At 37.5% G+C, this 12,110-nt stretch overlaps 1 protein-coding gene across 6 annotated transcripts in view; it reads right to left on the bottom strand.

The window, feature by feature from the left end:
- The window catches only part of LOC132145391 (triple functional domain protein), a 104,511-nt gene that overhangs the window by 68,677 nt on the left and 23,724 nt on the right, over positions 1–12,110 (bottom strand). The gene's annotated exons all lie outside the window — the stretch shown is intronic.

The following is a 12,110-nucleotide window of genomic DNA, read 5'->3' as shown; positions in this document are numbered from 1 at the left end:
TTGGACCTCCAGAAGGGTGTGTGCCCTGGTCACTGCTTTAGAACATGCTTCATATCCTGACATTAGCAGTGAATTTGAGAGCAGCACACTGCTAGCTTTAAAAGACTAAGTCCTCTTCTGCTTCACGAGATGGCCTGGAGCCGTTCAGAGCTCGCACACGTGCTGGATGTTGAAACTAAATTAAGAGGTCAAACGTTGCCTGGTGTGTGGCTGTGTTTGATCTCTGTGAAATCACTCATCCAGACCCAACACCAGCTGAACGTTTCAGAGTCACAACAACATGAGCTGCTTATATCTGCCAAATGCATCGTGTTTGCACAGTGACCTATATCCCTGTCCTGCCTGAGAGAAAAAAATAACTTGGATGAAAAAAGATGAGGGATAAGGGAATCTGTTTGGGATGGAATGTATGTCAAAGCAATAATCAGACAGGATTGGTTTTCAAAACAATTAAGATACTTAGTATTAAATGAATACAGTATTCAAGAAAGGTCCAGATAAAACAAAAGCACTGTGTTTACATTCCACAAAATGCCACAAAACCACACGCAAAAAAAAAAAAAGTGATGTATTTGTTGGAAACCGCATCTGTAAATGCATATCATCACCTCGTAAAACACCTTCAGCCGTATTCTCCTCCTGTGTTTAATGCTAGCAGATAAAAATCACAGTCCCCCCCATACGCTCACATGCTGTATTGCCAGCCATCCTGACCACACACACTCCAATCACTTCTGGTGCCATGGTTACAGGCCTGTACTCTACATTCCTGGGATATTTCAGGAAAAGGAAGTGTGAGAATTCTTCAGATTTTCTGTGATGAATCACTTGCTCAAGGAAGGCGTTCATCCATTCACTGGGCCTACAAAATACACTCAAGCTTAAGTTAAAGGTTACGAAATCTATTGTAACCTTATTTTTAGACTGAAATAACAGCAATCCCATCATTACATTTACATTTAGTCATTTAGCAGACGCTTTTATCCAAAGCGACTTACAAATGAGGACAATGGAAGCTATCAAAAACAACAAAAAGAGCAATGATATATAAGTTCTATAACAAGTCTCAGTTAGTAATATGGGACCTCTTATAAAATAAAAATGCAATTTTGATTTATTTTATTGTTAATTTATAATTTTAATAATATTACATCTTAAAACAACTGTTTGTTTTTAATATTTTTAAAAAGTGATTTATTCCTGTGATGGTAAAGCCACATTTTCAGCAGTCATTACTTCAGTCTTCAGTGTCACATGATCCTTCAGAAATCATTCTTATATGCTGATTTGCTGCTCAAGAAACATATCTTATCATCAATGTTTAAAACAGTTGTACTTCTTAATATTTTTGGTGGAAACTGATACTTTTTAGGAGTCTCTGAATGGTAGAATTCTATAATGTAATAACTTGCTGGTTTATAACTGCCACTTTTCAAGTCCCATCTTACATTTTTTGTGATTTAATATTGTTCGACTCATAAATACATCAGATAATGAAAGAAAAATTGGATGTGGTTCTTGCAAAACTATGAAAAGATCTTGTTTCAAAAGACAATTAAGGTTCAAATGAAATTGAATGGCACTGTAGAATGGACAGGAATAGCAAGAAAGAAACATCGGCCAGTGCGTAAACATACATATGGACGTGTAGATCTGATGACAGTGAGTTGACAGTGATGAATGCAGTTGTCACTGCTGCCCGTCACTTTAATGACACTGACAGACCTTTAGGCCTCCTAAACTACCTGAAATCCTTCTCTCTCACTCAAATGTGTCTGTTCTTTCTCACTTCAGTGCTCTGTTTACTGCTTGCTTGTCATACCTGCTTCTTCAAATGATGAGCACTTCCCCACATGTCTCGTATATCTTGCTTTTCTCAAGTTCCCTCACTCGATATGTTTGTTGTTGTTCTCTCATTTTCTCATGCTAAAGATCCTCTTTTAAAAGGGTTACTTCACACCTAAATTAAAATTGTGTCATTAAATCACTTACCCCCATGTCGCTCCAAACCTGGAAAACCTCAGTTCGTCTTCAGAACACAATTTAGATCGATATTCTAGATGTAAAAGAGACTGTCCCATAGACTGCCAAGTAAATAACAAGGTCCATTAAAAGTTATTAAAAGCCGTCGTCAGAATACTCCATCTGCCATCAGAAGTGAAATCTGGGTTATATGAAGCAATTGAAACACTTTTTGTAAGCAAAGAAAACAAGGGTGCATGGTTTCTATGTGTATTTAGCTTTGATTTGAAATAAAACAGCGCAGCCTTGTGGCGTGGAGGACACAGAAGAGCACACGCAGCACGGTGATAAGGAGTGTCACAGAGGAGATCGTTGACAAAGGAATTATTGAATTACAAAAATTTGCTTACAAAAAGTGTTCCCGTCACTTCATATAACCCAGATTGAACGTCTGATGGCAGATGACGTATTCTGATGAAAACTTTTCATACCTTTTATGGACCTTGACACTGTTATTTACTTGGCAGTCTATGGGACAGTCTCAAGCCTCCAGGTTTTCATCCAAAATATCTTAAATTGTGTTCCGAAGACGAACTGAGCTTTTACGGGTTTGGAAAGACATGTAGTTGCGTTGGTGTCTATGCAGGGTCAGAAAGCTTGTGGATTTCATCAAAAATATCTTAGGGTACTTTCACACTTGGTTCACTTGCCTGATCCGAACCAGAGATCGATTGCTCCCCCCTCTAGGGCTGTCAAAATTGCTCAAAAATGACGTTCGAATATTCCCTATAAAAAATACACGAATATTCGAACTATTCGAACATCTGGTGGCGCATGTTGTCAATGACGCGCATTACGTCAATAACAGGCAAAAATAATACAAAGAGACATAACTACTTGTATAGATTGTCTATTTAAGTTTAAACATATATGACAACGTATTACCTACACAAAAACAAGGAAATCAACTAATGGCCAAGACTGCAGACCTCACACTCTCTCACCCTCACGTTCTCTGCGCATAATGGTTTAAATGAACAAACTCATTTTTGTGCAAGCAATTTAAGGTCGCGACTGTTGTCCCAAATATAGCAGGCTTCATTCAGTGATTGAAACAAATATTATTAATATTAATTGAAGTTTTACAGCATATAGAACTGACATTGAATGCTCCGAGCGAGCTGTGCTGTGGTAAACATGGAACTTTTCCTTGACATGAAACGATAAATAATCAAACCTCGGATCCATTGCTTGATAGAACTCTCCGAAGCGTGCCCCATCCGCGATACTGATCGGTCTCATGTCCGATCGATGTACGAAAACATTTTATCCGTTATGGCCTCTTGTCGTGTTGCAGACAAAGTGCTTGCGGCGGGCGATGCAATGTAACGTTAAGTGTCAAGACGTGACTGTTTAGCTGGAGTTCCACACATTATGCCATGCTCATTTGGGTGCACATTTTTGAGATGTGACCTCATGTTGCTAGTTGTCGAATGGTATGCTAAACTGTATCTTAAATAGCTTGCATACAACAATCTCGCGGGTCAACAATTTTACCTCATTTTCTCTGCTGCGGTCGAGTTGGGCTCTGCACTTGCTGGCATCTTCCATGAAGACGCGTCAACTTTCAGCAGTGATGCTGTGCCAGACAGTGCGACTCCTGTGAGGCTGTGACCTGTCCCGGAACCCTCAGGCGCGCTAGCGCGCCCACTTGCAAAGCAGACAACCACGCCTCTACTATCGCGGGCTCTTTTTCCACATTTTTTTTATTAGAATATTAATTTTCACCTTCGAAATTCGTTTTTTTTAAACTATTCAAATACATATTCGAATTTAGAATATTCGTTGACAGCCTACCCCCCTCCCCCTCCTCCTGCTGGACTGCGTTTAGGGCTGCACGATTAATCGCATGTGATTGTCATGCGTGTCTCGTCAGTAAAGCCGGTTCTGTGATTAGCAGTAAATGTCCATCACCTGCTTTCAAATGGAGCGGCACTTAATATACAGATTCGTAGTTTGCTAACAAGCTACGCAATATCGTGTCATAATCGCAGATGAATCGCATTCGGTTATGAATAGCTTGTCAACAAACTACAACTACGTTCATATTATTTTGTTTACAAAGCTTCGGTACATAACGGCACTTACGGCACTTACGTTTGTCTTATGAATGTACTGCAAATTCTCAAAAAAGAATATACAGTTCTCTGCTTGCAGCGCGTAGGTCACGCTAATCAGGAAAATGAGTGAAACACACACAAACACATTTTCAGCAAATAATATGTCATTAATAGCGGTTCACTTCCGCAATTTGGTATGACTGTGTTTACATCAGCAGCGAACCGTACTAGAGTTCACATGAACCGTACCCCAGACCACCGTTTTTAAGCGGACTCTGGTACGGTTTGCAGGTGCACACCAGAGTTCGGACGACAGCGTTCACACACCATCCTAATGAACTGAACTCTGACGTCAATCAAACCCGGGTCCGCACCAAAGGTTCTAGTGTGAAAGCACCCTTAAAGACGAAGGTCTTACAGGTTTGGAAAGACATGAGGTTCAGTAATTAAATGGCAATTTTAATTTCTGGGTGAACTATCCCTTCAACATTTTGACGGGAAAAACTATTTTGTCTATTTCTCTCTGCAACTTCAGAAACATTTCTACTTTTAAAAGAAGATCATTTGGATTAGAAGCCAAAAAAAAGAGGAGAAAATTACGTTTTAAAGCACCCCCGCAAAAACAGAAAGAGACACGTGACTGAGGATTTGAGGAGAGAAATGAGAGATTCCAATCAGTCCACCGGAATAATTCTTTGGATAATGTTCATTAAATTGAGTCACCAGATTACTAACCATCTACATTGCCTTTTTCACACTGCGAGAACAGAATAAAAGATAAAGAAATTTCACTGATGGATAAAATTAGAGCAGGAATGTGCATTTGTAGGACAACCTCTGCTTGAGACATACAAGAGCAAAGATGTGCATGATAATATCTGTGCATTTCATAGGGCAAACATCTTTACATTTCATATTTATCTTTTTTTCCATGTGCATTCACACTGCCAGAAAGCATTTGATGTGTTGCTCTCTCATCTGGCTGCTCCCTGCCAGCTTTTCTGAGATCAGGCCCCCTAATAACAGGGTCGAGAAAACCAGAAGCTCACGCAACACACAGAAGATCTTCTGAAAGAGGGAGACTGAAAAAGCACAAAAACAGACTGGAAATATACAGTCATAATTAAAACCAAATGTATTTAATAATGACACTGCATGTAAGTGGGGGGGGGGGGATAATATTAGACATCTCTTCCTCAACATCTTATGATAGCCAGCAGACGTCCCTGACTGACTGACAGACATGTATCTGGAGGTTATGTAATGGATGACTATATTCAGGTGTGCCCATACATTTTTCAGCCTGGTTCTCATATGAGAACCTAGAGATTTGGTTTGGTCCTCACACTTCACAGAGTGTGAACCATCAAATATAACTATAAAAAAAAATTATAATACTGATAATATTGTAGTAAGTTTTTTATATAAAATAATAAACTATAAAGTGTGATAATATTTTATCTTAAAATAAAAAGTGAGTATTAAATACAAATACAATTATTTTATATTAGTTTATAGTAAAAATTAATTACTTTCATAATTCAATGAATTAATTCATTTTCAAACTTAAAATACACAAGCTTTTATTTTGGCGGGTTGCCGGCAAGTAAGTATATGCGTTTCTGGGTTTAGTGCTGATGACTGAAGAGCTTCAATGAATGAAAATGGCACAGTTTTGCATTGTGCTTTTAAAATAAAAGGATAGAGTAGATTTATGCTTTCAATTTGAAAAGAAATATTGTACAGTACCGTTTGTCTATTAAAAATGGTAATTGTGCATTAACAGCTGTGAACCATGTCATGCATAACCTTATTTACACAGCACCTTTTTAATTTTGGTCGCAAATGCTTACATGTGGACCGGATAAGTGTACCCCTGACTATATTGGTTCTTTAAAGTGATAGTTCAACCAAAAAGTAAAAGTCTGTCACGATTTACTCACCCTCAAGTTGACAGTATCCATTGACTTTCAGTTTTTTTTCTACATAAAGTCAATGGCTATTATCAACTGTTGGGTAACAACGTTTTCCAAAATATAATCTTCTGCATTCAAACAGAAGAAAGAAAGGGTGAGCAAGTGATGACAGAATTTTCATTTTTGGGTAAACTATCAATTTAAGATGGATTTGATTGATCATACCTTCAGGCAATCCACAGACTTATTGCTTTTTAAAACTGTGCCCTTTTATTTTGCACATCTCTAACCACCGGAACAGGGGGAAAAATCAATTATCAATTATATTAATATAAATATCAGTTATATTTACTGAAAAGGGGATTCTTTAATTTCTAAACTTTCTTTACCCACCATAGCCACAATTTTAGTCCTTTTTCTGGCCGTCAGAGCAGCACTTTTTATTTCAGAAGCTCATCAATCTCAATCAACCATTTCCCCACCTGAGCAATTTGGGGTCCTGACCTACAACACAAGCGGACCAGGGCAGCTCTACTTCTCTAAAAATTGTCACAAGCCTCCCGGTTTCATCCAAATTATCTTAAATTGTGTTCCAAAGACAAACAAAGCTTTTACGTGTTTGGAACAACATGGGGGTAAGTGATTAATGACAACATTTTTATTTTGGGGTGGAGTAACTGTTTAAGCCTCACATATCATAATGTCTCTGAGACAATTTGAGGTCCATATAGGCCTATGAGAAGGCAATAAGAACCCAAACGCCTTTGGTTTGAAATAAGAATGTAGAAAGGGAGCATAATGAGCTAAAATGGCTGGAGCTTGGCAAACATTTTCCAAACGAATCATAAAAATGAGTGACTTATCATCAGACTCAGACTGACTGAGTTTTCCATTATTGAAATTCCTGAATCTACGTTATGACCGTTACAACTCCAAAAAAGAGGAGGAGACTAAACACAGTTTGAAAAGTCCAACATGAGTGCCTACACTAAATCCTAATCCACAACAGCACACAACACAACTTCAAATCTTATTAACAAACAAAACCTTTCAATTTAAGTGTGCTTTATTTTCCAATGGGTTATTTTCATTTGAACAAACAGTCTTCACCCAAATGTTATAAAAGTTAAGTAAAGGTTGTGGACATCAATTTTACCTCAAATAATTGTGACAGGTGCACTATTACTTTTCTGAACATTAGGATTTAGTTTTTTGTCTGGCGGTTTTTTAGTCTTAATAAAATACAATAAAACAGATCAAATAAAAATAAAGAAAAAAAAATCAAAAATAAAACACAGTATAAGATATCAAATAAAGAAAAAAGAAAAAAGAGGGATACAAGCCAAATTTAGGGTTCAGAATGTCATAATGATTTAGGACAGTTAGGAATGCACTTGAAAGCTATAATACCCATGCAACCATGGTTTGGCTGGTTAGCGTGATCTTCTACTGGTAGATGTTGCAAAAAAAAAAAAAAATGTTATAAATAAATCGTTTTTTTTGTGCAGGCAACATTCAAATATATTCTATTTCATTGCATTGCAGGAGATGTTTACAGGATGTCCACTTAAAAAATACAAACAATAATAAAATGAAATCATTTTAATAAAAATCTTAAAAAGTGATCAGCCTCTTTGGTGCCTTGCATGTCACGAATCTGGATAAATCACTAACTAGATTTAAAATGGTGTTAAAATGCTAAAAACTAGCTTAATTTGTTGAATGCTGTGGAAATTTATGTCTATATTCCGACTCACTATAGCACTGTAACGCTTCGATCCAGGCCTATCTTGTTTGGACAGTGATCTCCTGTGACTCTGTCGTCAGAACAGCCTATGAGCACATGTTTGTGTATCCGTTGGTCATGTGCTCTGTGGGTACTGAGAGGGGCAAAGAGTCTTTGATGGGGTGGGTCATGGCGTCTATTTATAGAAAGCACAGCTGCAGGACGCAAGCAACTTTTCTGTGCCAGGATGTTTGTGAGAGAATGTGTAGCCTATCTTGTGCGATAAATACTCCATTTATAACGTTACAATGCCTAGTCTTATATGAGTTTGTCTAAAGCCGTATTCTGTACTATGGTAAGGCCATCCTTAAAAATATTCTTGTTTGCCTTAACCCGACCGACCCTGTCAATTTAGCACCGACTCAATTTTTTATTTTTTTTGCTTTTAGTCCGACCGACTTGCCGATTGTAAATTTGCATTAAGACCGACCAATTATTTTTTTACTCTTCAAACAACTAATACAAACGCAATAAAATACTATTAATTATATTTAAGTAAGTATTGTAAATATATAAATTGCCTTGGCCTACATACAAATGAAGGCTATCTTCTTTAATAAAAAAAAAACCTTGACGTCATCTGTGTTTACACGGATGTCACACTGTGGCCTGTGCGTTCGCTTCGTCTCAGACTCTCACTCACTGTCAGAGTCAACGGTTCGCGCTTGGTAATGATGGCTGCGGCTGCAGTAAACTAAATGTTCGCGGTCACTGTTCAAAGTCATATGGGTTCGGGCACCATAATACATCTAAAAAAATTCATTAAAACAGCTCGACACCGCTTTAACTTGGCACAAAGTTCTGGAAAAACTGTGCCCAGATCTTTTCCCATCCCTTCTCCTCTCTAGTCTAAAACCGTGACCGTGTCGACTGTCACTTTATGTTCGAAAATCTATTGCACGAATCAAGCATGAATCAACCAACACAAGATTCGAAAACGAAAATAAGAAAATGATTTTAACAACCTTTTCTCGGAGCGAGTCCAGGTTTTTTTTTTTTTTTTTTTTAAACCGGCGTGACACAGCAACTGCAGCTTCGGACAAACACGAATAATACTCCTCCACAATGTTTCTCTTTTTACAACAGAAATGTGAATTCAGCTGGTATTCAGTCTCATACAGTTTCGGGCTTGAATCGCCTAGGGCTGTCAAAATAGCTGAAAAAACTAAATTCGAATTGTATTCGAATTTTAAATGCATAATTTCAGTTAGGGTGAAGAAAAGCTTTTTGCTTCTCTTCTGAGGCTCAAGATAGCGCATCGAGCAAAATATTACTGCATGTTTATTCAAAGCATTAGAATACATGACTGTGAAAAAAACATAATATTTAAAATAATGTTTATGAACCAATTATTATTAATTAAGTTGCTTAAAGAACTATAAACAAAACAGCATCATGTATGCATGCATTGTTAAATAAATAAAAAGGGCGGAAAACCAGTCACACAGGATACATTTTTTCATTTAAAAACATGAGATGCGCGAAATATGCGTTCTGTGTGAACGGCTTGGTTTCAGTTTTGATGTAAACAAGATCTTCTCCACATTGATTTTTTTTTTTTTTAAGTGGCTTCAACTGGATAGGCTAACATAACCTTATAATGCAATGACACATATATTGTCATCGCATCTCGTGCGCGTACACGAGGTGAAAGATGAGAAAGCAGATACTGCGTGTCGAGCTCGTCCGCCTTTGAAAGTTGTGTAGACACGGCTGTGCGCGCGGCGAGATGGAATGGAACACGTACCGGGGCTCATAAGGCAGCTTCCTTAATGCACACCTAAAATTCATATGCGCAATCGAATGTGGATTTTTATTTTAAATTCGACGAATATTCGAAAAAATATTTTTTTTTCATGGCCTAAGAAAATCGCCTATGCGTTTTTTTTGTTGTTGTTGAAATTTAATCGTAAACACAGCCATGTTTGAAGCCTGCAGTAACTGTTTTGCATTATGGAAGTCCACTCTGCTTATTGTTTTTCGAAAATGTTGCACTCCTGTTTGTCATTTTGCACGTAACTTCACGCCAATAAATCATCAGAAATATTGGTCTTTACCAATATATTGAATCTTTACATTCCTCCTGCCTGTTGTCCGTGGATTTACCTATATTTGGTGTTATTTGCCGTATAAAACTTTAGACATGCAAAATCGATTTTACAATCGATTCAATGAACACTCGTCACTCAAATCAAACAGGATTTTTTTCACAAAAGTGACAACCCAAGAAAGCAAAGTAAACGTTCTCTCATTTGTAGGTTGCATTGATACGTAGCGGTGGATGCAAGTAAAACAGTACCTCATTTTTTTCTCACCTGAAATTCCTGCAATAAACATGTTTTTGACAAAGATTTAAATTTGTTTGTGGTCTATATAGCCTGCATCAAAATGAGGTTTGCAATGATGCGCCCGAAGGCACGGGTTGAAGACCCAGTCAGTGACGTCACGATATGCGAATTTGTTTAAATTCATACCGACGTCATCACCATCACAAAAATTTATTTATTTTTTTTACATTGAAACTTGAAAAAAAATATATAGACCGACCTACCGACCCTTTTTCTTAAAAAAATTACTGTTACTGCAAACCAAAATATTTTTAAGGATGGCCTAAAAGAGCTGCAAGTGGTTCAGTCTCTCAATGGAAGTCATTTTGGATCAAATATTTACGGACAGCAGTTATTCTTTGACACAGAGTCATGAATAAGTCCTCCAGGGGGCTCATGTTCGTAAACTGGTTGACAGAGAGAGGTGAGGATGTGAGAGATTGTAGCAGCTGAGTCGTGCTGCTTAACCCAATAATCAAACAGACAGGTGCTCCATTAGCCAATCAGCAGCAAGCAAAGATCAACAGCAGCCAATAATCAAACATGGAACCTTCAGATTAATTAAAACAAGGGTATTGATGGTCTACAGTTTGTAAGCAATTAGATGGTTTCTCGGTCTCATCAAAACAGCAGATATCTTTGACTACAAATGACTTGCACAACAAAACACACAATAAAAACCAAACTATAATATTAACATTTCTGCAGTAAGTGCAGTATGCCACCTTTCTGCATGCAAGTGCAAATAACCATACCTTTGAGACAACAACTGGAATATCACTTCCAGAATGAAACATGGAGTGTCATGTGACAACAATATAGCATACTGACATATTTGCCATTGCATACTGCTTCACATAACCTAGTATTCAATTCCAAACATAGCCAAAGGCACAAACACAGCTGTTTTTCAGGAGCTATTTGCATGTTTGAGCTGAGAAACTATACACACATTCAAACAAAAAAACATACACTATTATGAATACAAAAAATAAAATAAACGTTTGCAGGAAATAATGCAACAGATGGTGGATGAATTATGCATCAGATTACACTATACAGAGCAAATTCACATCAGACTCTCAGCTTTGTTGTTACAGCACTACCAAGATGTCACTTTAAAAGTCAATATAAAAGAAACAGTTCAAAAACAATTCACTATTTACTGTATTTGAGCCCTTGTTACATCTGATCTTCATAATTTAAAAAGATAAAAAAACTACTTTATCAAATGAGTAGCTTGACCATCTAAGCTACTTGAAAAAGCTTGGTAAGCTACAGTTTCACTTCCCCAACACTGGATACTATTAGTTTTATAGTAGTATGGACTGGTTATTTGGAGAAGCGTACTTTAGGGTAGTAAAACCTTCCTTACAGCAAGCACATGCCATAAAAGTGTTCATGACAGAACTGCTGGATGTCTTGCTCTGAAAACACTGGCAGATTCCTCCCTATTGCGCACATGTGGTTCATTTTAACCCCACAACTGTGAACTGTCAACATTTCTGCAGCTCTGGGAGCAGTAATTTCCTGACTCAAAGTCATGTCAGAGATGTTAAGAATGTGTATCATACACAACATATGCTCCCCATCATGGCAAGCGAGCCATGTCCACGCTATGGACAAAGAAAAAAAGGGTATACTAATTGACGAATGGCTGATCAGAGTCAGGGTTCAAGTCGTGGATGAAACAATTCATTTGTTGTTTGTGTATACACAACGTCACATACTTTCTGTTGTTTGATGTTTATCCAGCAGACATGATTATTTGCTGTGCTTCCTTTGCAGAAAGAGACATCCAGTCAAAACATCAAACAGAGACAAGAATTCTCAAACACGTCTTTCTTTTCATGATAATATACAGACAAAACAAATAAAGCCAAAACCTGCCAAGCAGAAAAACACAGGTGAAAGTAAATAGCAAATTCAGATGTTTGTTTAGGTTGTGATGAAGCTTGAGGTTTACTGGCCAATCAGACTCAAGAACACAGCATACATA

Source organism: Carassius carassius, chromosome 8 (genome assembly GCF_963082965.1).
Source record: "Carassius carassius chromosome 8, fCarCar2.1, whole genome shotgun sequence".
Taxonomy (NCBI): Eukaryota; Metazoa; Chordata; class Actinopteri; order Cypriniformes; family Cyprinidae; genus Carassius; species Carassius carassius.
The sequence above is the reverse complement of the archived record's forward strand: the minus strand, read 5'-3'. Positions and strand labels throughout refer to the sequence as shown.